Source organism: Bos grunniens, chromosome 5 (assembly GCF_055505025.1).
Source record: "Bos grunniens cultivar Pamir isolate PY7600 chromosome 5, Bosgru_T2T1.0, whole genome shotgun sequence".
Lineage (NCBI taxonomy): Eukaryota > Metazoa > Chordata > Mammalia > Artiodactyla > Bovidae > Bos > Bos grunniens.
Window position 1 is genome coordinate 33,866,677 of NC_141169.1, and position 24,443 is coordinate 33,891,119.

A 24,443-nucleotide genomic window follows, 5' to 3' on the forward strand; every position below is an offset into this window, starting at 1 on the left:
GTGTGTATGGATCACCTCCTGAGAAGCTCAGCAGTGTTTGGGCTACTCTTCCCTCCATGTGCTCTTGCATGCATCCAGAGCCCGCTCCAGCAATGGATCTGTGTTCTCAACTGCAGAAAGCAATGATCACCCACTCCCCACCCTGGATTCCTCATCACCAGGTAGCAAGTTCTCAGGCTCTGTGCTCCTAGGTGGTAACCCTTTCACCAGCTCAGTTGCAGGCTGTGCGTCTCACACTATTTCTTGAGTACTTGCTGGTACCAGGCTAGCACTTCATTCTCTCATATTTGCATTTTAACTTCCAACAATCCAGTAAGGTAATTATTATTTTTATTCCTATTTACATATGAGGAAGATGAGGTTTAAAGAGTTCAAATGTCTTTCGTGAGGACACGTAGCCTGTAACTGGCAGAACATTGTCACCTGCTTGTAAATGAGTTTTGAGGAGTGAAAACACATTCTTCCACCAGTTTCCTCTTTTAGGAGACACTGTGTCTGAACACACCCATGAGGTACCAGCTAATGTGTGGGATGCTGACCCCAGGCTGCTGACTCCAATGACTAAGCCGAAATCCCTGAGCTACCCTCACTGGAGGAAGAGGCCTCTGCTGTCACTGCTGCCCCCTGCTGGAACCTGGTCTCTCTGCCAAGCTGAAGTCAGGGGCCATGCCGCGCCTGTCCCTGGTGCTCTAACTGGATCCATTGCACCCTCTCTTTATTCTGGGAAAATGGTCAAAACCTCAGGGAGTCTGCCCCCAATATATCTTCTGAAATTGGGACCCTAAAGGCCAGCTATCAGTTCCCCCTATATCCCTTTGGGAAGAAGAGAGAACAACCCCCTTCCTCCTAGAGCAGAATATTTGCAATCCTGTCCCATAGACTGTCCCAGAAAAGCAGGCAATGTTCCATGGAGATGAACAAGACTTGGACTCCACGAAGATCCCCAGCCTCCAGGCAGAAGGTCGGGGATGGAAAGGGATAGTTAGGAAGTTTGGGATGGACATGTACACACTGCTACACGTAAAATGGACTACTGTACAGCATACGGAACTTTGCTCAATGTCACACAGCAGCCTGGATGGGAGGGGAATCTGAGGGAGAATGGACACATGTATATGAATGGCTGAGTCCCTTTCCTGTTCACAGGAAACTAGCACAACATTGTTCATTATTAATTAGCTATATCCCAGTACAAAACAAAAAGTTAAAAAAAGATCCCCAGCCTCTTCACATGATGCAATATGGTAACTCCTTTGACATCTGGCATGGGCATTCACCCATCAGAACTTCAGGAATCTCTCGCGAATATGAATCAACAATGAAGACTTGATCATCAAGACTGATGGCATCCCCTTCCTCCCACTGACCTCAGACACAGAATTTGTGGACATTGTGTACAGAAAAGTTGCTTTAAGGAGATTAAGGAAGGAAATCAGAACTTCAATGGATTCATTGGAAGATACGCCCAGGCAGCCCAGCCACCTTAAGACAATTTGACAGCATGAAGTGCTTGCTTTCTGTTAATGTGGACTCACCATTAGCAACTGGCAGCAATGGAGTCAAATTCACTAAAGCTGGAAATAGGAATTTACAGTCTGTGTCTGAACCATGGAAAAATCCATGAAGACTGATCCAAAGCCAGGAACCCGCACTGGGATTCTCTTGTCTTTGCCTCTCTCTGCAGGCTGGCTTCACTCTGTTCAAGTTTAGAGGTGCCAGTGGAGAACTTGAGGGGAGAAGAGGAATGAGCATGGAAAACAGCATCTCAAACTCACATCCCCTCCCCTCTGAGATCAACAAGGAGAAAGTCTTCCCAGCAGCAAATCTTGGAGAAGGATTCAAATTGTCCTCTTTTGGATCACATCACCATTTCTGAGAGCTGCAGTGGGCTTTGTTACCATAAGAAATAGAAAGAAGTGCTGGGCAGAAAATGAAAAATGGCCATTACAGTATAATGAAAATGTGTTTGTAAGGTTTACATTTGTTTTGGTTTTCATCAATTTCAGTTTTTTAAAAAAATAGTTTAAATAGATTCCCAAAGAGAGCATCCTAACTAATAAAATTGTAACCATTGGAAATTAGGTCTTGACTTACCTGTAATTTTTTTCCTTTATCCCATGTGTTACTATTTTTATACTTATTGTATGATCATTTGATAACTGCTTGTCTGCCCAACTGGAATGTAAACTTCATGAAGGCAGGGCTATTTTTTTATTCACTAAGTGCTATGATTTCCATAGCACATTCCTGGCATACAGCTGGCATCCAACACATCCTGTGAAGGACTGAACAAAGAATCAACTCAACGTTTTCCAGGCTCGATGTTTAAGTCACCACCAGATGATTCCAAAGTTAGCTGAAGAATCCATAGGTTAAGAAACACAGAAAGAAAGAGGAAGTGAGATGAATACCTGGAATTAGAAGACCCAACTAGCCTCACCATTTATGGTCTGACAGGAAACTCCCAGAACAGAAACACGATAATACTGAATAATAATGATCTGATGAGCAAAAAAATAAAAATTTAAGATGATCATAAAAGAAAAAGATTCAAAATTCTAGCTAATTCTGAAAATTTTAAAGTTTACAGAAAAAGCTAATATTTATAACATGTGAAAAACCGAATTTGGCTTAAGAAACCTACCACCTATCATTATATTTCTATTTGATCCAATTTTTGGATGGAAATACCATCAAGCCAGACATCCAGAGAGATCTCATTACTGGCCTGTGTTTAATGGAGCAACACACTCATGAAAACACACCACTTGGGTACTTCACTGGGTTGTGCTAAAAATTATAGCCTTTCAAAGATTCTTGAATACACATGCTCTTGCCCTATGTACACTTAAATAAAACACTTTAGTAAAATACAGCTGTTTGAGTTTCTATTAATTAAGCTTAACTTCTGGTGACCAGGACTTCCTGTGCCTGAGGTCAGGCCAGGACACTGGCTACTCATTGTGGTTGTTAACATACAGAGAGAAGCATGTTAAGAAAGGCGGAGAATGAGGAATTTTGAGGCTGATGGGTACCCTGTAGGAAACCAAGATTTCTGTGAGGTCAGAGGAGGGGCCCAGTGATATTGTGATTTATAATAGGAAATACACACTTGGCTTTTTTCCCTATCCCTGACACAGGGCTCCTAAAACCCTTGTAAATTCATAAGTGACAGGCACACTAGGGGCATCTTTATTTCTAATGAGGTGACTCTGGGTGGCTCCTGAATGGAGACTGGTCACCAGAAAGAGCAAGCCATGCGTAGAAGCTTTGGATTTTCAGCCCACCCCACCACTTCTCTAGAGAGGGAAGCAGGGCTGGAAGTGGAGTTAATCACTGATCTTGTTATGTGAGGAAACCTCCATGATATAAAAGCCTACTCATATAAAAATAGTAGGGGGCTTGAAGAGCTTCCAGATGGGTGAGCGTGTAGAGGAGAGAGGAGAGTAGTAGTAGCCTCGGAGAGGGCACGGAAGGTCTGCGCTCTTTCTCCATATCTTGCCCTAAGCATTTCTTCCACTGGGCTTTTCCTGAGTTATATCCTTTTATAATAAACTGGTGATCTAGCCAGTAAAGTGTGTCTCAGAGTTCTGTAAGCCACTTTAGCAAATTAATCGCATGCAAGCAAATTAATCGAATGCAAGCAAATTAATCGAATCCAAGCAAATTAATCGAATGCAAGCAAATTTATCGAATCCAAGGAGAGGGTAGTTGGAATCTCAATCTACAGCTGATGCTTCAGAAGCCCAGCTGACAACCTGGACCTGTAACTGGCATCTGGAGAAGATGAGTGGGAGGTGGGGGGTGGCAGTCTTGTAGGACTGAGCCCTTAGCTGTGGGGTCTGATGCTATCTCCAGGGAAATAGTGTCAGAATTGAGTTGTAGGACCTCCAGAGGGTGACTGAGAATTGCCTGGTGGTATGGGCTTCCTAGGTGGCACTTGTGGTAAAGAACCTGCCTGCCAATGCAGTAGACTTAGAGATGTGGGTTCGATCCCTGGGTTGGGAAGATCCCCTGGAGGAGGGCATGGCACCCACTCTAGTATTCTTGCCTGGAGAATCCCATGGATAGAGGAGCCTAGCTAGTTACAGTCCATAGGGTTGAAAAGGGCTGGACATGACTGAAGCAACTTAGCACACACACATACATGCACACATGGGAAACCCCATCCCACGTTGGAATTGGTACTAGAATCATCTTAGGCCCCCATCTCCCTCCCGCTAGAGACTCACACAGAGGGGAGGGGGCAGTGATTGATTCATGTGACTCCCTGGCAGGCAGTTCCATGCTTCCCTCCAAGGAACTGGGATGACAATCAGCGTGGACACAGGTGAGTTCAGGGCCAGTATTTTGCTGATGCTTTGTCACCTTGCCTGACCGCAAACACCAGTTGAGAGAGCTGGCCAAGACAGTTTCCCATATGATTCCACTTTCCATCCTCCTATGTAACGCCTCCATAAGTCAAGGTATGTTCAACACAAGGCTTACCTCGCAATGAAAGACTTAATTCCATGAACAGGAAAAAAGTATGCAGTAAGGATAAATGTGAGGAATTTATCTGAAAAAAGAGTTCTTGACTTTAGAAAGAGAAAATGGAAAGCACCAACTCTTCCGATCAGCAATAAAATGGTCTTTCGGGATTGAGGCAGCAAAGCAGACCACGCGGCAAAGCAGTTACCTTGAGTGATGGGCTTGGTGCACACAGCTCAGTGGCTTTCCTGGTGGGTTGCCCTCTGGTTCTGTCTCTCCGTCTGTAAAAGAATGAAAGGTTATCTAAGTTCTCATCCAGGTTTAATTTTCCAAGTTTTTCAGTTAAAAATTCTAAAACTTGCTAACTGTATCATTGTTAAGATGTTTTTCTACTCTTTAAGGGACGACACGGGGAGTATTTCCCAACATTGGTGAGGGAATGAAATGACTATGAGATTGTACTCGTCTCATTAAAGCAGCAACTCACAGTGCGTTCTTTCAAGACACCTGTACTTTGTTGCTCTTTCAATCACTCGTACCCCACTCACTTTTCCTTTATGACCTTTATTCCTCTGGAAGCAGTTTTAGAGCTGCTTCTTATGAGAACCTTTTTTAAAGGAGAAAAATGTTCTTCCTACACAAACCCAAACAGGATTTACTAAATGATAAATTTGACTAAAGCATGACAAAATTGGGCTTCCCTCATGGCTTAGTGATAAAAGAATGTGCCAGCCAGTGCAGGAGACAGGGTTAGACCCTTGGGTGGGGAAGATCCTCTGGACAACGGCAACCCACTCCGGTATTCTTGCCTGGGAAATCCCATGGACAGAGGAGACTGGTGGGCTACAGCCCATGGGGTTGTTAAAAAGTCAGACATGACTTAGCAACTAAAACAGCAATAACGATTGACAAAACCAGTTTTTAAATTCAGTGTTGAGCAGTGGTCTCCATCAGCTTTGCATATAATCATATTAGCATCCCCGTGTATCTTTTTTTCTTTTTCATTCCCAGGTCATAGTTACCCCAGACCCCAGGCTCCTCCCACCAGGCTTAGCTCCGCCCATTGCACACACACATCACAACACACTTTGCTTCCACACTCCAATGTCTTTATCCTAACTGTAGGATAAAGTCTAAAGATTTGACTCAACCCTGGAATCCATTCTCACTGGTTCATGTCTGTCTGAGCACCCCAGCTACCATTACTCCCTTACATAATCCATGGTCCTGTCCCTGGGAAGATTCCCAGTTCAGGCACATCCCAGACCCTTCCCACTTTGCTCATTTTCTTTACTGATTTGGACCATCTTCCCTCTTTTTGTTCTGGCATTTGAATCCTATCAGTTTTTCAAAACCCAGTGGAGATCCCCTTTTCTCTATGGAGCTTCCCCAGAACTCTGCATCTTGGAGGGCACTATCCTTACTTGTATAGTCCACTGCCTGGCACAGCAAGAGACATTAGCTCAGTAGTCTCGAAAGTATTCCTCATGGGGCCATGATCTCCTTCGCAGGGCTGAGTCTACTTTTAGTCAGCACTTAAAAGCTTATAGGCCCCCTAAAGCATGGTTGGGTGAGAGAGGACTCAAAGTACAAAGGTAGTCAGTCCCCTGACCAGTCTCAACAGAACAGGACTAGGAGGCCCAAGGGTGAGCCAACTTCCAATGAGATGAAGAACACCCAGAAGGGCCAGAGGCACCTTCTCTCACCAGGTGCAATCTTCTGAGTCCTGAGTACAGTGTCCTTCTGTTTTTTACCCTCGTCTCCTTCCCTCTCTCTCCTATTCTTCTGGCGTGATTAGAAGGGGATGGGTAAAAGTTGAATTCCCTAAGACCTGGGTTTTTTCTCCTGAGCCTAAGGCAATTTAACCTAATTCTTGCCCCAGTGGGTCAAAGTAAACTTTTGACCCAGGTGTGAGCAAGGTCTCTGCAAGGAAAGGTTTGATGGAGGCCTGATAACCACAACATTCAGAAGGTGATTTACTCAGGGTGATAATGAAAGTCATAACATAATTCATTCACATTGTTATTTATTTATTTTTTTGCCACACCACAGCATGCAGGATCTTAGTTCCCTGACCAGGGATTGAACCTAGGCCCTTGGTGGCAAAAGCAGGGAGTCCTAACCACTGGACCACCAGGTAAGTTCTCTAATTCATTCACATTGATTGAACTCTTATCCTGTGGCAGGCCTTCTTGTTTTTATCTTTCATTCATGCATTTAATTCTCCCAACAGTTGTCTAAATTGGACATTATTCTCTCCCTTTTACAATGAGAAAAACTTTCATGTCCAAAGGTGAGCTGCCTTTCCCCAAGTCACACAGTTAGTGAGTGGCAAAGTTATTTTCATTTAGGGGAAGAACCTTAGCTTAACTTACTTTACCATAAAACCAGAGGAGAGAAACTCAGGTGTCTGCAGGAAGCAGAGTCCTCAACACATCCCAGGCTTCTTGAATGGTACCTCTGGGATCTCAGGGCCTCTCATTACCTGAAATAAGAAAATGGCAAAAGTTTAATTATTCATTTTCCATCACCCTTAATGAGGGGATTAACTGCCACCTGAAACAAAAGGAAATAGCCTGACCTTCCTGCTGTCAGGAAGTGATAATTAACTAAAACCTCTAGTCAGTGGAAACAGACAAATGAGTGTTTTACTGATCTTGATGCAAATGAGCTGTCAGGGTCACTAATTGAAGTCACATAATAGAGCAATGATAATGAAAAAATAAACACATGCCCAAAATAGACATTTTCTGAAGTACAGTTTGTTTACAGATGCTCTTCAGGAGTTTCCAAAACCCTGCTGACTCACTTTATGTCTTAGGGTTCTGAATATTTTGAAGGGGTAGGGTTTGCAGGGCCCTAGTTTGCTGGGAGGGCAGCGGAGAGGAGGCTGTGTGCATGGACAGGGAGGGAAGTTGTCAACTAAAATAATCAAGAATAGAAAAGAGTTTTATTTGAACCAAACTAGCCCAGAAGTCAGCTTCCCAGATTACTCTGGAAAAACTGCTCCAGAAAAGCAAGGTTTCCCACAGTTTTTTATCTTGTCAGAACAAAGAACGTTAAACAAGTCGGGGTTACATTTTTTTCAAGTTTTTAAAAAAAAGAACAGACCAGCATGTACACAATGAGTCAGTATGGCCTTGGCTCCTGGGAAGGCAGTCCTATCAGGGAAGGAAGACCAGAACTGCATCCCAGGATGGAGGGCATTAGGCCTTAATTTCTAACATGGACATTCTTTACCTTTGGCCAATGTGCCCTTTTCCTTAATAATTAAAGTCCATGTGCAGTGAACATTTGATAGGCTACAAACAAGCTATTTTGGTTAGGCTCTAGTTTAAATTAAATCATGGGTAAGGCAGAATGACTTCCCCAAACTTCAACATGCGAACATTTCTCAGAGTCTGTTTAGCCTCAGATTCAAGGAGCATCAAGTAAGTGGAGACTAGTTTGGAGACCGTTCATCTCAGCCTCAGGATCAACTGGTTGGCTTTTCATTACTTGGTTGATTGGTTTGACCAAAAGTTACTGCAGGAATGATTCATGGAACCATTCTGCTGCACAGCATGTAAACACAGCCTTCTAATCTAGACTTTAGCTATTAAAATGGTCATAAATAGCTGCAAATTACTACTGTTGCGTAACTGGTGACTTCATCACGGCTCTGGCCGAGCAGATGGAGCCGCGTTCCAGGCAGTGCTGCAGGGCCCGGCTGGTCCTCAGCGTGTAACGAGTGCAGCCTGGTAGGTGTGACACGGACGACAACATGGCATCCTCCTTGTTCCAGAGTAACACATTTTTCAGAAGGCCATCAAGCCTTCAGAGCCTCACACATGCTGCATGATAAATAAGTATATAACTACCCCAAATATGGCAAAACGAGTCGCTATTAATAACCCTAAGAGTCATGGGGATTTGGGCAGTCCAGTTCCTCTGCCAAAAGTTAAGAATGTTTGCTCAGTGTTTTGATTTTTTTTTTTTTTTTTAAACTCTGTTCTTGATTTGCTTCAGTACATTTCCCATTTAGCTGACTTTATCTGTGACCTTACTAGGACATACCAACACATACAGGATGGCAATGGAAGGCCTTTTAAAGCTATTGGGGCTTTCAAAATTGTGTCTAGTAAACATTTTCCATTTCTCTCTACCATAGCGACTATCACCTTTGCCATTATGCAGAAATTACTAAAGGGCCAGGGAAGAAACTCCCTAAGTTACTTATATTGATTATAATATTGTACCATTAACTATTTCTTGAACATTTATTCTCACCAGATAGTGTTTCTATACATTGCTAAGTTTTGCATCAACCTTCCAAAGTCGGTGTTATTCCTAATTCACAAACCAAGACTCAGACGTTGAGTAACTGCCCGGAGCTGATATGCAAGTGACTCTCAGGGCTGGAATGCAAACTCAAAGCTCCTTGACTTAAGCCATATGAAACTGCCAGTGGTCAATCATTTCTGACCATCAATGGCGATTTTATGGTTTAGCCCATTACATGTTGGTTCTGAAAGGAAATCTAGAATCTCCTTCTGATATCACCACTCATTTGATTGGAATTTTTTCAATGCAGAATTGGGAGGAGAGGGAGGGGAAATGGTCAAATGATCTATTTTCCTTCCATTGATGATTATTATTATGACAATAAAGACATGTGAAACTGCACCAAAAAAAAAAAAAAGGCAAAACATGTCAAAAGCTCTCTGTTCTACTCACATTGTCTGATACATTCTATCTGAAAATCTCCACATGGAAATATGCTCATCAGACTTTTCCAAGCACTGAAATGATTTTTAGCATTTAAAAGCTAATGATGTTAAGATACAATTTTGATAGATCATGTGTTTTAGTAAGCAGGTAGGCTATGAGTCTATAATACCTATATCTTGCCAAAAGATAATTTGGCAAGAGCAATTAAAATTTCTTGGGAATTACCAGAAAGTCAATAGCATAGTGGCTTAGGTAAGGTAAGGTAAGTCACTTCAGTCGTGTCCGACTCTGTGCAACCCCACAGATGGCAGCCCACCAGGCTCCCCCGTCCCTGGGATTCTCCAGGCAAGAACACTGGAGTAGGTTGCCATTTCCTTCTCCAATGCATGAAAGTGAAAAGTGAAAGTGAAGTCGCTCAGTCGTGTCCGACTCTTCGAGACCCCATGAACTGCAGCCTACCAGGCTACTCCACTCATGGGATTTTCCATGCAAGAGTACTGGAGTGGGGTGCCATTGCCTTCTCCGAGCATAGTGGCTTAGATAGGAGCTATTGTCTATAATAAATTATTTCTCTGAGTGTTTTTAGAAACAATTCATAATAAACTCTTTTTAATTCAGTTTTCTCCAATGATAAAGTAAGAAAAGGAAATATTATGGCAACCAATAATAATTATTGCATTTAATACAAGATAGCTACCAAATAGTAAATTGTTAAATGCATTGTAATTGGGACGTTTAGTGTCACACGAGAAATAATAGAAAAAAGGTTAATGAGCCTTAGAGTGAGATTTCAGTCAGAGGAAGAATCTCATTTTACTGAAGGGGAAACTGAGGCAGAATAAAACCAAATTAAATAGCAGAACCATTCAACTCATTGGCAATACCTTAATGACTAGCATTCAGTTCTCTTCTCAGTTAATGCTTTCCCTCCCTAAAATCACAGTCTGGCTCTATGTAATATTGTTTATTGTACTCTACATTTCTTTTCCTTGAAGATATCTGGAACAAATAATGAGATGTACCTAACAAGTTATTACATTAAAATGAACTTAATATCCTGGGTGATTATATTCTAAAATGGGATAAACTAGATTCTTATTGAAACAAGATGATCAAATAACTTTAAAAGTAAATTCCTATAGATCTACTACTAGACTTCAAAGTCTGATTGGCCTTTCTCATGGTCAGAAGAAGTTTCCTTTCTATCTGACCCTTTCCAGACTCTCTGTTCACCTCTCATATGGGAGGCATCTGATTTCAGATACTGAAGGATTTAACGTGACTCAAGGTTTTGACTCAATATTATGAATAGAAATATGAAACATCACAAAGTTTATAATAGCTTTACCATATTACTTGTGAACCAAATGACACAACCAAATGGGAGAAGTACCCACAATGAAAGAATTCCTAATATTTTTCTAATATAATGATAAACATATAGAGAAAGAAAAGGAAAATAAGTGTATTAACTGATGGATGAATGATTCAGCTTCTACATTAACAATGACTCAGTCTGTAAAAACTGGCATGTTTACAAAATAAATCATATTACTGAACCAGAAAAGACAGGCACATAATATGCAAGTGAACCAAACATGCTCACAAAATAATTTTCTTTTATTTCCATATAGGATTTTCTTGAGGGTTCTGAATATTACTCTAGCCTTTAATGACATGCAAAAGAGAAGTGAAATGTTAATGATTGCTAGAAAAACAGTCCTTTATGCACGAAAATAACTTGCCTCAAAGAGTATTTATGAATAGCAGTGGATTCAAGAGTTTCTATTAATAATCCTTCGTTGGCTATAGGTCAAGCCTGTGAGAATGGCCCCTTTTCCAAGGAAGGAGTGGAAAATTGCACAGTGTAGCCCTTCCTTCAGAGCTGCTGGGTTTATGTGCTGACACTTGCATTGATGAACATGTGCTGAATGTCCTCATTGGAAATTCAGCTTTATGACTGGCAGGTAATGGACGTGACCTTGCGGATTTATGGACCGATGTTGGGAGTGTACAGATGGAACAGGAGGTTGTGCTGGCTCAGAAAATCCCTTCAAATACCTATATTGGCCTCATTAATCATGACCTTGTGACTGTGACTGGGCCACCTCTAAATCTTCTTTTCCTGGGCTAAGTAAACTCTGCTTTCCTGTCTTTCTCATCCTCTTCAAACCATTCTAGCAAAGTTCACATGAAGTCCAGAAAGAGTAGCAAAAGGGGAAAGGAAAGTTTCTGAGAATGTCAGTTCTGACATTCTAAAATTGAAGAGAGGCGGAGAAAGAGTATTTGTTCAATTTATGTACATGATAAGTATCCATCCAAGTGAATGCTATAGGGGTCAGCCTTCATAAAGTACATTCATATACTAAGGTGCCAAGTATGCAAAGATGGTGAGGACATAATCCTTTCCTATTCTCAGGAACTTAACAATTTGATAGAAGAGTTTCATATGTGTGTGAGTGTGTGTGTGTATGTTGTAGGGGAATAGAAAAATGTTTCTGCATAATGATAAGCAGCTCTTTTAGGCAGAGGGCATGGTCAGCTACTGCGATAAAAGAACTTGCTCTGGGAAGATTCCAAAATATATTCTGATGCCCAAAATGGTATTGGGAATTATTATTCCTTGGTGTCTAATGCTGCACTCTCACAGCAGTGCTTTGTGAAGATATTGCTGGAGAAGTCAAGACAATTTGACATGGGAGAGTTTTTCAGGTCATGTTCTTTCCTCACAGGAGAGAAAAGGACTGCACCAAAGCAGGGTGCTGGTCGGGAAGGGAAACCCATCAGTCAAGAGGCTGTTGGTTGCCAGGAATCTAATCTCATGTGAATTAACTCAAATTAAAAAGAGGAGTTACCTGTAAAGATAAAACTGGCAATCTTATGGACATCCAGAGGCAGGAAGCAAAGTCCAGGTGGATGTCATAGCAACCTAACCTGGGAACTAGAATGTCAGTGGGTCTCTGATTCTCTATTTTTTTCACTCTTTCTCTTTTGACTCTTCCCCCCCCACCTTTTTTTTTTTTTTAGCATATCTAATGCCTTCCCTCTAAAGAGTTTGCTTCCTCTGATTGTTTATAATTTGGTTTTCAAGTAACTTTGGTTGTATTTGATTTTGGCATGCACTGGTGCCAACCTCAGTCCAGATGGACGTGAGCTCTGAGCAGGAGCCCACAGCCACTGATGGCCATGTCTGTAATTCGGTTCAGATTTTCAGAGAGTGGCTGTCCATGAGGCTGCTCCTGGTCTATTCAGATTGGGGCGAGATGGATATGGGGTGGGGTCAGGGCCATGTAGACCTGTCCTTTACAGCAGAGACTGTGAACAGCAGGAATTCTCAGAGGTAGGAACTGGGGAGAAGGCACAAGTGTCTGGCAGAGTGTCAACCACTGCTCCAAATCAAATGCTTCCTTCTCACAGCATGGCAGGGGGCAAGCTTCACGTGGAGAGGAGAGGAACCCTGTCTGCTATGACACAAAGCTCAGTAGGACAGCATTTGGAGCATGGATAATAATATGGTTTCTGTGTCTGCATCCTTTTCTCCCTCTACTACAAATTTAACAGAAAGTAACTGCTGTTTCAGTGCTGGTGCTGCCATCTCTGTGAATGGGGCCGAGAGAATCTTTGGGTAAACTGAGGAGACACAGCTAGATAAGTAAGCAAGTAGGTGTTAGTTACTCAAGTCAGACAAGTTACTCTTGTCTGACTCGTTGCGATCCCATGGGCTATAGCCCGCCAGGCTCCTCTGTCCATAGAATTCTCCAGGCAAGAATACTGGAGTGGGTTGCCATGCCCTTCTCCAGGGGATCTTCTCTACCTAGGGATCGAACCCAGGTCTCTTGCATTGCAGGCAGATTCTTTACTGTCTGAGCCACCAAGGAAGCCCCCATGCAGCTATATACTGAGGTATTTTCATTAATTCATTCAGTTAGTTAGTGTTAGTAAGTACCTGTTCTGTCTTGTGCTGGAAAAGCAGGAGAGCCCTATATACTCCAGAAGTTTATTTTATTAATGGCTCTTTGGGGTATGTGTTTGTTGACTTTCCACTGAATAAAATCTAGATATTACCAGTGAGAAGTTCCCAAAACACTCTTCGTATTTTTCTATCTAAACATTTCTAAAACCAAAATACTAATAAATAATTTTTATTTATTTCTAAAAGCAAAATACCAATAATCAATGCTCATTACTGGTTCTTAAAACTAAGTTCAGTCCAGTGCCTAGAAAGGAAAACCAAACAGAAAGACTAAAATAAACAATATAATCCACCTCACTTTCCCTTTCTCGCTTCTGCGTGGCTTTAACGTGAGCTTCTAACTGGGAGGACACTTACTATGTTTGCTACAGGCAGATGTTTATGTGTGTTTTGAGTTTTAAAAATCTAGATAAGGAGCTATAAAAAGGAAGAGGGTGTTCATTTAAGAAGTTGTCCTTAAATTGTATATTTTGAGGGGTGTATTTTCCATAGGCATACTCTTCTTTATAGACATATGAGTTATTTTAGGCATTCCTAGTTGATACAATAGTCAGAAACCTGACTGCTTCTGGGGAAACAGTCAGGCATCAGGGGACTTGGGTTCAGTGTAAGGTGTGTAAATCTAAACGAGTCTCTTTCCTCCCATGATCCCCACTTTTTTGTCTTTTGGGCTTATCTATCAAGTTATTGGGGGCTTCCCCGATGGCTTAGTGGGAAAGAATCTGCCTGCAATGTAAGAGATGCAGGAGACTTGGGTTCAATCCTTGGGTCAGGAAAATCCCCTGGAGGAGGACGTGGCAATCCACTCCAATATTCTTGCCTAAAAAATCATGTGGACAGAGGAGCCTGGCAGGTTACAAAAGGAGAAGTCAAAAGAAGGGGCGGCAGAGGATGAGATGGTTAGATAGCACCACCGACTCAATGGACAGGAATCTGAGCAAACTCTGAAAGATTGTGGAGGATAGAGAAGCCTGACAGGCTTCAGTCTATAAGGTTGCAAAGAGTCTGACACAACTTAGTGACTGAAAAGTCAAAGTGAAAGTTGCTCAGTGGTGTCCAACTCTTTGCGACCCTATGGAACTGTACAGTCCATGGAATTCTCCAGGCCAGAATGCTGGAGTGGGTAGCCTTTCCCTTCTCCATGGGATCTTCCCAATCCAGGGATTTAGTGATTGAACAACAACACAATCAAGTTATTAGCAGTATCAACTGAGAGGTAAATGTTAACACTCTTGGAAAACTGGAAAACACTATTCAGTAAGTATTTGAATTTGACTGAGTAAATTCAGAACTTTACTGAAAAATCAGTATTATTGCCTGACCTTGACACTAAAGTTGTCTTACCCAAACTTACAATCTATTTTCGGTGATTATGTAATCAAAATTCCATCTCAAATATATTTAAACTAACATACTTAACTCACATAGTGGTTGCATTGCAAGTCTATTTTCAGGAAAAAAAAATGCTGGAAGGAATAAAAAAACATTGAAAAGGGTAAGTACATGAATATTTATAAATTCCTATTAACTGTGCAAAACAATAATTTTAATTTTTTTGGAGAGTAAAATCTATGTAGAACTAAAATGCAAAACAAGAAGAACAGAAAAGGCAGGAAGGTTAAACAGCTTGAAAGGTTTAAGGATATAAAAATATCAAAGGAGTGGTAAAAATAATAATTTTTATAATTCTGTAATAAACCTATGTTTTGTAATCTCTAGGATAACTATTACCAGGATAAGAAACTAATGTATTATTTATAAGTTATTAGAATAAAAAAAGTCAATAATTTAAAATTTTTAAATAATCTAAAAAAGGCAAAAAAGAGGGAAAAAAGCATAAAACAAGGAAAAAAGGAATATGAAAGAGAAGAGCTTAATAGAAAATGAAAATAAGATAATATCTAGAAACCCAATTATGCCAGCAACTACACTGAATATAACTGAACTAAATTTGAAGTAAAAGACTATGATTTTCAGACTAGGTTTTAAAAAACCCAACTGTATGCTTTAAATATATTAACAAAGAAATTTTTAATGTAAAAGGAAAGATAAATATATCATGCAACACTAACAACAATGAAAATAATTATGTAAATCTACCAGTATAAGGCAATGTGAACTTTAAAGCAAGAAATATTATCAGAGATAAAGAGAGGTCAGTCCAATAGGAAGATATTACAGTCCTAAGTTTCTATACACCCAATAGCATTGTTTCAAAATAAATCAAACCAAAATGGACAGAATGAAAAGGAAAAATGTTCAAATCAACAATCATAATGGGCAGCATTAGCATAACTTTCTCAACAGTGGATAGAATAAGCTAAAAATAAAAAATCAGTAAGGATATAGAAGATAATAACAGTATAATTAGCAAACCTGATTTAATTGCTTTGCACATAAAATTACGCCTACTAATGACCGTTTCATATTCATTTCAAGTGTACCTGGAACATTTATTAAAACCAATGTATTATAGTATCAGTTCAGTTCAGTCGCTCAGTCGTGTCCATCTCTTTGCAACCCCATGTACCGCAGCACTCCAGGCCTCCCTGTCCATCACCAACTCCCAGAGTCCACCCAAACCCATGTCCGTTGAGTCGGTGATGCCATCCAACTATCTCATCCTCTGTTGTCCCCTTCTCCTCCCGCCCTCAATCTTTCCCGGCATCAGGGTCTTTTCAAATGAGTCAGTTCTTCACATCAGGTGGCCAAAGTTTTGGAGTTTCAGCTTCAGCATCAGTCCTTCCAATGAACAATAGTCTCAGCAATTTCAAAATGTTGAAATATTTAAGAATATCTTCTCTGACCACCTTGAATTGAACTAGAGATTAATAATGGAACAGAAAAAACCCAACTTATTTATGTATTAATCTCAAGAAACTAGAAAAAGAGTAGCAGTCGAACCTAAGGAAATAAATGATAGAGATAAAAACCAAATCAAGGAAATAATAATCCAACATATATAATACAGAAAATCAACAAACTCAAAAATTGGTTTTGAAAAGATTACCAAACTTAATAAAACCAAGACTGATCAAGAAAAGTAAAAAAAAAACACAAAAATCAGCAACAACAGCAATGAAAGGGAGATATCACTATAGATGGCACAATAAAACCATGCTAAAAATAACTTTATTCAGAAAAACTTGACAATTTGGGTGATACAGACAAATTTGTTAAAAAAAACACAACTTACCAAAGCTGAGAGAAAGAAAATATAGGACTAGTTTCGGGTATGTTTTAAAAATTTGAACCCATTATTTAAAAACCTTTCCCCAAAGAAAAATCTAGGCCCAGAGAGCTTATCAATGAAATTTCCGAAAATTTAAGGAAAAATAACCCTTATATAATTTAAACAGAAGTAAAACTTCTCAGACTTAAAAAAAAAAAGTATAAACTTGATTTAAAAACTCTGATAAGCATTCTGAGAAAACTGCAAACCCACCTTTCTCCTAAACATTGTTGAAAAATTCTTAACAAAATATTAGGAAATCAAATCCAGTGATATAGTACGCTGAGTGCTATTTAGTCTAGGTTTACAAGTAGGTTTGACATTTAAAAATCATAAACTTACTTAACCACATTCACAAAAAGAGTAAAATCACACGATCATCTTGAATGCAGAAAAAGGTTTTGATAAATTAATTCAACATCACTTGTGATGAAAATTTTTAGCCAACCAAGAACAGAACTTCCTTAATGTGATAAAGAATATCTACAAATTACCCACAGCAGACATCATTCTCACTGGTAGAATACTGAAATCTTGTCCTTAATACTGGGACTGGGTTAAGCATGCCCACATTGTAACTGGGCTTCCCTGGTGGTTCAGTGGTAAAGAGTCAGCCTGCCATTGCAGGAGATGAGAATTCAATCCCTGGGTCAGGAAGATCCCCTGGAGAAGGAAACGGGCAGTATTCTTGCCTGGAGAATCCCATGGACAGAGGAGCCTGGCAGGCTACAATCCATGGGGTCACAAAGAGTCAGACACAATTTAGCAACTCAGCAAAACAAAACAACAAATAAGGTTATAACTAGAGGTCTAGCCAGAGCAAAAAGCAAGTGGAAGTGAAAGTTGCTCAGTCATGTCTGACTCTTTGCGATCCCTTGGACTATACAGTCCATAGAATTCTCTAGGCCAGAACACTGGAGCGAGTAGCGTTTCCCTTCTCCAGGGGATCTTCCCAATTCAGGGACTGAAACTCGGTCTCCCACATTGCAGGCAGATTTTTTACCAGCTGAGCCACAAGGGAAGCCCACAAAAGGGAAGGGGAAGAAAGAAAAGTCATGGAGACTGAAAAGGAAGAAATGAAACTGTCATTTTTAGACAATAAGATCACGTACGTAGAAAATTTCTAAAGAATTTATAGGTAAATTCTTAGAATCAATAAGAGAATATAAAGGACAGTGGATAGAAAATCAACACACAAAAATTAGTTGCTGTAGAATGAATGTTTGTGTTCCCTACAAAATTCGTATTTTGAAATCCTAACTTCAACGATGAAGGTATTCAGAGATGGGGACTTTGGGCTCTGACCCCATGAATGGGATTAGTGCCCTTACAAAAGTATCCAGAGGAATCCCTGAGCCTTTCTGCCACATGAGAACATAGAAAAAAAGCCATGGTGTATGTATGAAGAAGGTAGCCCTCACCAGACACCACATCTGCCAGTACCTTGATCTTGCACTTTACAGCTTCTAGAACTGTGACATATAAATTTGTTATAAATTTATAGCTCAGTGGGTAAAGAATATGCCTGCAATGCAGGAGACCCTGGTTCAGTTCCTGGGTCAGGAAGATCCGCTGGAGAAGGGATAGACTACCCACGCCAGTGTTCTTGGGCTTCCCTGATGGCTCAGCTGGTGAAGAATCCACCTGCAATGTGGGAGACCTAGGTTAGATCCCTGGGTTGGGAGGAAACCCTGGAGAAGGGAATGGCTACCCACTCCAGTATTCTAGCCTGGAGAATTTCATGGACTGTATAATCTATGAGGTCACAAAGAATCGGACACAACTGAGTGATTTCACTTTCATAAGCCACCCAGTTTATGGTATTTTATTTAGCAAACTGAGCTATGACATAAGCCATATTTACTTGTATATACTGGCAACAAACAAATAGAAAATAAAACATTTATAATAGTACCCCCAAACTCAAACACTTAGAAATAAATCTAATTGAAGATGTACAGGACTAACAATTACAAAATTTTATTGAGAAAAAATAAAGGAAAGCTAAACAAGTGGACTTGTTATGGATTGGATGACTCAGTATTACAAAGATATAAGTTTTTCTTCAGATTATTACATACTTCCATGCAATCTCAACCAAAATCCAAGATGTAGGCTTATTTTTTTTTCCCAGCAATGTACGAATCAATACAAATAAATTCTAAAATTCATATGGAAAAGCAAAGGCCAAGAAAAGCCAAGCTTTTCTTGAAGAACAAATATGAAGGACTCACACTATAGCAGGAACTATTATTATAAAGCTACGGATAATCAAAACTGTGTGATACTAGTATAAGAACAGATAACTGTCCAACAGAACAGATCCATACATATATGATCACATGATTTATGATAAAATGGCCATGAAATTCAGCAGGGAAAAGGGTCTTTTCAATAAATCATGCTGGGTCAGTTGGATACCCATATGGAAAAAAATGTTTATTGACTTCTACTTCACATTACACACAAGAATCAATTCCAGATGTGTCTTAGACCTTTTGGGTTGCTATAACAAAAATACCATAAAAATTGGCATCTGGTGAGGGTCTGCTTCCTCATTCATGGATGATGTCTTATTGCTATGACCCCACCTGGCAGAAAAGGGTCTCTCCTGAGTTTAATCTCATTCAGGAGGGTTCTGCCCTTATGATCTAATCATCTCTGCAATGCCCCACATCTAATACCACTACCTTGGGGATTAAGATTTCAACATATGAGTTCAGGGCAGAATACAGATATTCAGACCATAGCAAGATTGGGTTGGAGAGAGAAATTGAAAGATAAAGCAATACCCTTTTAGATGGAAACACTTTCATAACCTTGGACTAGGCAATGCTTTTTAAAATAGGAAATAAATTGTGATTGAGTCACAGAGCGGAATATTATATAGCTGTGAGGTTATTGATGACTACATTCAAAAATATGGATGAAACCCTCAAGCACAGAGTTGAGCAATAAGAGCCAGACAAGAAGAGTATATATTTCATGTATATAATGTATCATCTATTTCTGCTTTATTGACTATGCCAAAGCCTTTGATTGTGTGGATCACAATAAACTGTGGGAAATTCTGAAAGAGATGGGAATACCAGACCACCTGACCTGCCTCTTGAGAAACTTATATGCAGGTCAGGAAGCAACAGTTAGAACTGGACATGGAACAACAGACTGGTTCCAAATAGGAAAAGGAGTACGTCAAGGCTGTACGTTGTCACCCTGCTTATTTAACTTATATGCAGAGTACATCATGAGAAGCGCTGGGCTCGAAGAAACACAAGCTGGAATCAAGATTGCCGGGAGAAATATCAATAACCTCAGATATGCAGATGACACCACCCTTATGGCAGAAAGTGAAGAGGAACTAGAAAGCCTCTTGATGAAAGTGAAAGTGGAGAGTGAAAAAGTTGGCTTAAAGCTCAACATTCAGAAAACAAAGATCATGGCATCTGGTCCCATCACTTCATGGCAAATAGATGGGGAAACAGTGGAAACAGTGGCTGACTTTATTTTGGGGGGCTCCAAAATCACTGCATATGGTGACTGCAGCCATGAAATTAAAAGATGCTTACTCCTTGGAAGGAAAGTTATGACCAACCTAGATAGCATATTCAAAAGCAGAGCTATTATTTTGCCAACAAAGGTCCGTCTAGTCAAGGCTATGGTTTTTCCAGTGGTCCTGTATGGATGTGAGAGTTGGACTATGAAGAAAGCTGAGCACCGAAGAATTGATGCTTTTGAACTGTGGTGTTGGAGAAGACTCTTGAGAGTCCCTTGGACTGCAAGGACATCCAATCAGTCCATCCTAAAGGAGATCAGTCCTGGGTGTTCATTGGAAGGAATGATGCTAAAGCTGAAACTCCAGTACTTTGGCCACCTGATGCGAAGAGTTGACTCATTGGAAAAGACTCTGATGCTGGGAGGGATTGGGGGCAGGAGGAGAAGGGGACGACAGAGGATGAGATGGCTGGATGGCATCACTGACTCGATGGACATGAGTTTGAGTGAACTCCGGGAGTTGGTGATGGACAGGGAGGCCTGGAGTGCTGCAATTCACGGGGTTGCAAAGAGACGACATGACTGAGCAACTGAACTGAACTGAACTGAACTGAATGTATCCTAAAAGGCAGAACAAATCCAGAAGTCATGAGAGTGGTTATCACCGGGCAGTTAGTGACTAGAAGGGAACACAGGACCTAGTCTGTTCTTTGATTTGGGGGACTTTGCCCGTTTTGTTAATCCTCCTCTCTGTGCTACACGATTCTTATCTCAAACTGTCTTTGCTGGAACTTTTTTTCTTCAAAATTGTTGGACAGACCTCAGTTTCTGCTTGTGTAATTATTCAGTTTACTTTCAATATACATGATGTATCATTATGTTTTACTGAGGTTCTGCAGAATGTCTGCTTCTCAGGATTATTTCTGGAGACTGACTTTTTTTTTTTCTTCCAGGTAGCTCTGTAGCTTTCTGAGAACTCTTTCTGAAAAGAGTTCTGTGTTCTCTGTCCATCTGCCTCTCTTCTGCACCGTCACCACTCTGCCTTCTTTACGATGCTGTTCTGCTTTTGCTACTCTGTTATTATTATACTGTTGAAGAAAGAGGAAGAGATCGTCTTGAATAGAAAGTGTAATTTTCTGATTGGGGCAGCATCATGATGCCGCTGTATTTCTTGTGTAATTGAAGATTTCGCTGATTAATGGCTTTAATAGCCTGCCCAGGGATGACAGTGTTGGGTCCAGCCAACCTGAATGTGTGGTCTTGTTGACAGACATACCTCTCTTATGGCAAGAGGTTTGTCATGCTATAATCATTTGGTATCACTCAACACTGAACTCATCAAACTACTCTTCTCTATTATTTCACACTCAGCAAATTTGTTTGTGATTATAAACTTGGCTTCCCAAAGCTTTCTAACAGGCAGAGTTCTGATCCACTTGATGTTTGCTTTAAATTCATAGATAGGTATTCTTTTGGCTTATGTTATAAGCCATTCTCCACATGTCAAATTAGCTCTGGGGCATTAAAAAATATCAAGCGTGAATCTAACATCTTGGGGTATGTTGATACTATCAAGGTAGTCTATCCGGAGAAGCCACTACTCAGCTTTCCTCCTAGACACACCCTGTTGTTGTTCAGTCGGTAAGTTGTTTCCAACTCTTTGCAACCCCATGAACTCCAGCACACCTGGCTTCCCTGTGCTTTCCCATCTCCCTATTGCTTAAACTCATGTCCATTGAGTCAGATGCCATTCAAGCCAATTCATCCTCTGACAAGCAAACAAACACATATGATATCCATCAGATCAATGTTATTCTGCTTATGAAAATAGAATCAAGGTCCTCAGTGCCTTCCCAGAAAAGGGAATTCAGATGTCCATAAATTCTAATAAATATCATTGAATAAGTGAAAAATTCCACTTTGAGATAAATGTGGACAGCTGCCACACTAGCTTGTTTTTCCATCATCTAGCTGTTTCTCCAAAGGAGGAAATGTCAGTGAGCAGACTCATCCTCCAGCAACTTGTTTAGATTTGCACATCACCTCTCCTACACAAAGCTTCCTTGGTCTCCTACCGTGCATTTCTATCACAATGCAGGAGGCAAGCAGCAGCACATCAAAACTGCTCTCTGGAGAGAGTGATGATTACTGTTTTTTTAATTTTGTTTTTCCCTATAGTTCAGAACCCCTCTGGGGACTCTCCAGTGTGTCACTGACATTGCCAGTCATCTCTCCTAACTAAAGGTCTTCACCCAGGATGCCCTCCGTAACCTGCCAGCTTCAAGTCCCCCGGGGCTTTGGGTGGCCCAGGCATGCAGACTGGTGGTTCGTTCCCATCTGCAGCAGCTGAGAGTTCCATGGGGAGTAAGGCAGGGCTGAGCCAACAGCAGGTTCTCCAGACGAGGACCGAATGAGGACCTGCTGTGCTCTGATACAGCCCGGCTCAGGGGAGCCACATAATTAGTACAAACACCACTGTGGTGCGATACCTCTCCAGCTCTGTTTATTCTGTACATAAACCTAGCTTCGGCTCCACTAGGTTCAACAAACATTTGTTAAACATCTGTGCTGTGTCAGATCACATCCAAGGCACAAGGGCAATAAGGATGAAGAACACACGAACAGGACACACTCTAATACCCTTTTACAGCTTTAGAGCTCCCAAAGCACTTTTCACATGTCTCATCTCCATCAACATTGTGAAATCAAATAGAGTATACATGGGTACTGCATTTCCATTTCACAACTGGGAGGGCTGAGAATCTGAAAGACTGGGTGAGTTCCCTAAGACCACACAGTTAATAAATGTTAAGTTCTGGTACAAGAACCCAGGGATTCAAGTCTTTATTCAATGCTCAATTTCACCATATTGCTCCCCCACCCCTTTTTACACATGGTCATTTGGCATACAGTTAGAGGATGTTTTAGACCATTTACATGTGCCAGGAAAGAGAGACTACTTTTCTAGCTTATAATTCTCCATTATGAATGCCATGGACAAAATGAGCCAGAAGGACTCATATTGTTGTTGTTTAGTCACTAAATTGTGTTCGACTCTTGTGACCCCATGGACTGTAGCCCACCTGGCTCTTCTGTCCATGGGATTTCCCTGGCAAGAATACTGAAGTGGGTTGCCATTTCCTTCTCCAGGGATTCATACTATCATTGCTTAATTCTGAGAGATCATTTTCATCCCTGACCACTCAAATAATTTCTTCTAAATTATGTTTTTGTGTGCATCCAATTCAGTTTGTTGAATCAGCTACTTAGTCAACCAAGAAATGATTGACTTAAAATTAGAAGAAACGAGTAAGACCTAAAATTCTGTTTGTACTGGAATTTTCAATGCCCAAAGTACATATTTTCTGTTGCAAATATTTTAGCTCTTGGTTATACGCAATTTGAAATTGAATTATATACTGTCTTATATCCTATAATTATTCTAATAACACTACACATTCCTAGAGGAGACCAACCATATCATGGGTCTGGGAATGTGGCCAGAACTAACAATATTTGCTGAAAGGAATTTAAATTATGGCTGACCATTCTACTCCCTGACAGGAAGTATAAGAGGTAATGGTTGAGCATGAGATCAGAGTGGGACAAACTTGGATGAGAGATCTGGTTTGTAATCTTGGGCAAGTTATATAAACTAGCTAAGCTCTACTGCCCTCCTTAGAAGATGGGGATGTTATTGGTCATCTTGCAGGATCTTTGTAAAATTAAATGAGAAGCCTGGTAGACACTGAGAATGAATGTTTGGTCTTATTATCAAGCCCGCTTCCTTGGATCTTTCCAGAGGTCCTTCTGTCTTCCTCCATTTAAATTCGATTTTTTTTTTTTTTTCACTAGCACAGACTGAAAGGTCAGAGTTCCAGAGCCAATTATTACTCATGGAGCATCCACCACAGAGGGCCTTGTATTTGCTGAAAGTAATTGAATAAGTATTTGCTGGTTATATAATAGAGTGTTTATTATATTCTTTCAATTTTATTTTACTCTATTTTGTGTAAATGTTGACTAGCAAATAATGACTGTTTCCAATCAGATAGTTCCTTGAATAATCATATAGCACCTTTACAAAGGTATGATAAATTAATTACTGCTACAGGAAATCATGTTTTTTAAAAGATATAAAATTGGATTCTGAACACTTCATGTAGTTCTCTAAACTGAGTTTGTTAAAAATTATCCATATTTTTCAGAGAAATAAAATCAGCCCCAGTTTTAAGAAATATAATAGCGTTTAAGAATTCAATTATATGATCCCTTCAGGCTAATAATAAGCAAATGAAAACTAGAGCACCTACCATTTATGAACAAAAACATAAAAGGAACCATAATGCTAGATGCATGGCTTTAAGACAGTTTTATAAAGCAAATTTTCATCTGCTTATTTCATTCCTAAGGCTGAGAATTCAGAGTATTAAAAAAAAAAGAAAAAAAAAGTCTATTTCTCTTGTTACATAATTATGACAAAGAGAAAATCATCCTTTTGCAACCTTTTCAGGTCCCCCACAACAATGAATTTATTCTTTCAGCAGAAATAAAGTTACCAGT

General features: G+C 40.3%; 1 protein-coding gene across 3 annotated transcripts in view; it reads right to left on the reverse strand.

Moving 5' to 3' along the window:
• PCED1B (PC-esterase domain containing 1B) overlaps nucleotides 1-24,443 on the reverse strand; it is a 195,687-nt gene that overhangs the window by 164,922 nt on the left and 6,322 nt on the right. For all 3 annotated transcript variants that reach the window (XR_015163731.1, XR_015163730.1, XR_015163732.1), the window contains exons 2-3: nucleotides 6,846-6,955; nucleotides 4,679-4,751 (exon numbers count right to left, since the gene is read on the reverse strand). The gene's annotated coding sequence lies outside the window, so the exon portion shown is untranslated. The remainder of the gene's footprint in view (nucleotides 1-4,678; nucleotides 4,752-6,845; nucleotides 6,956-24,443) is intronic.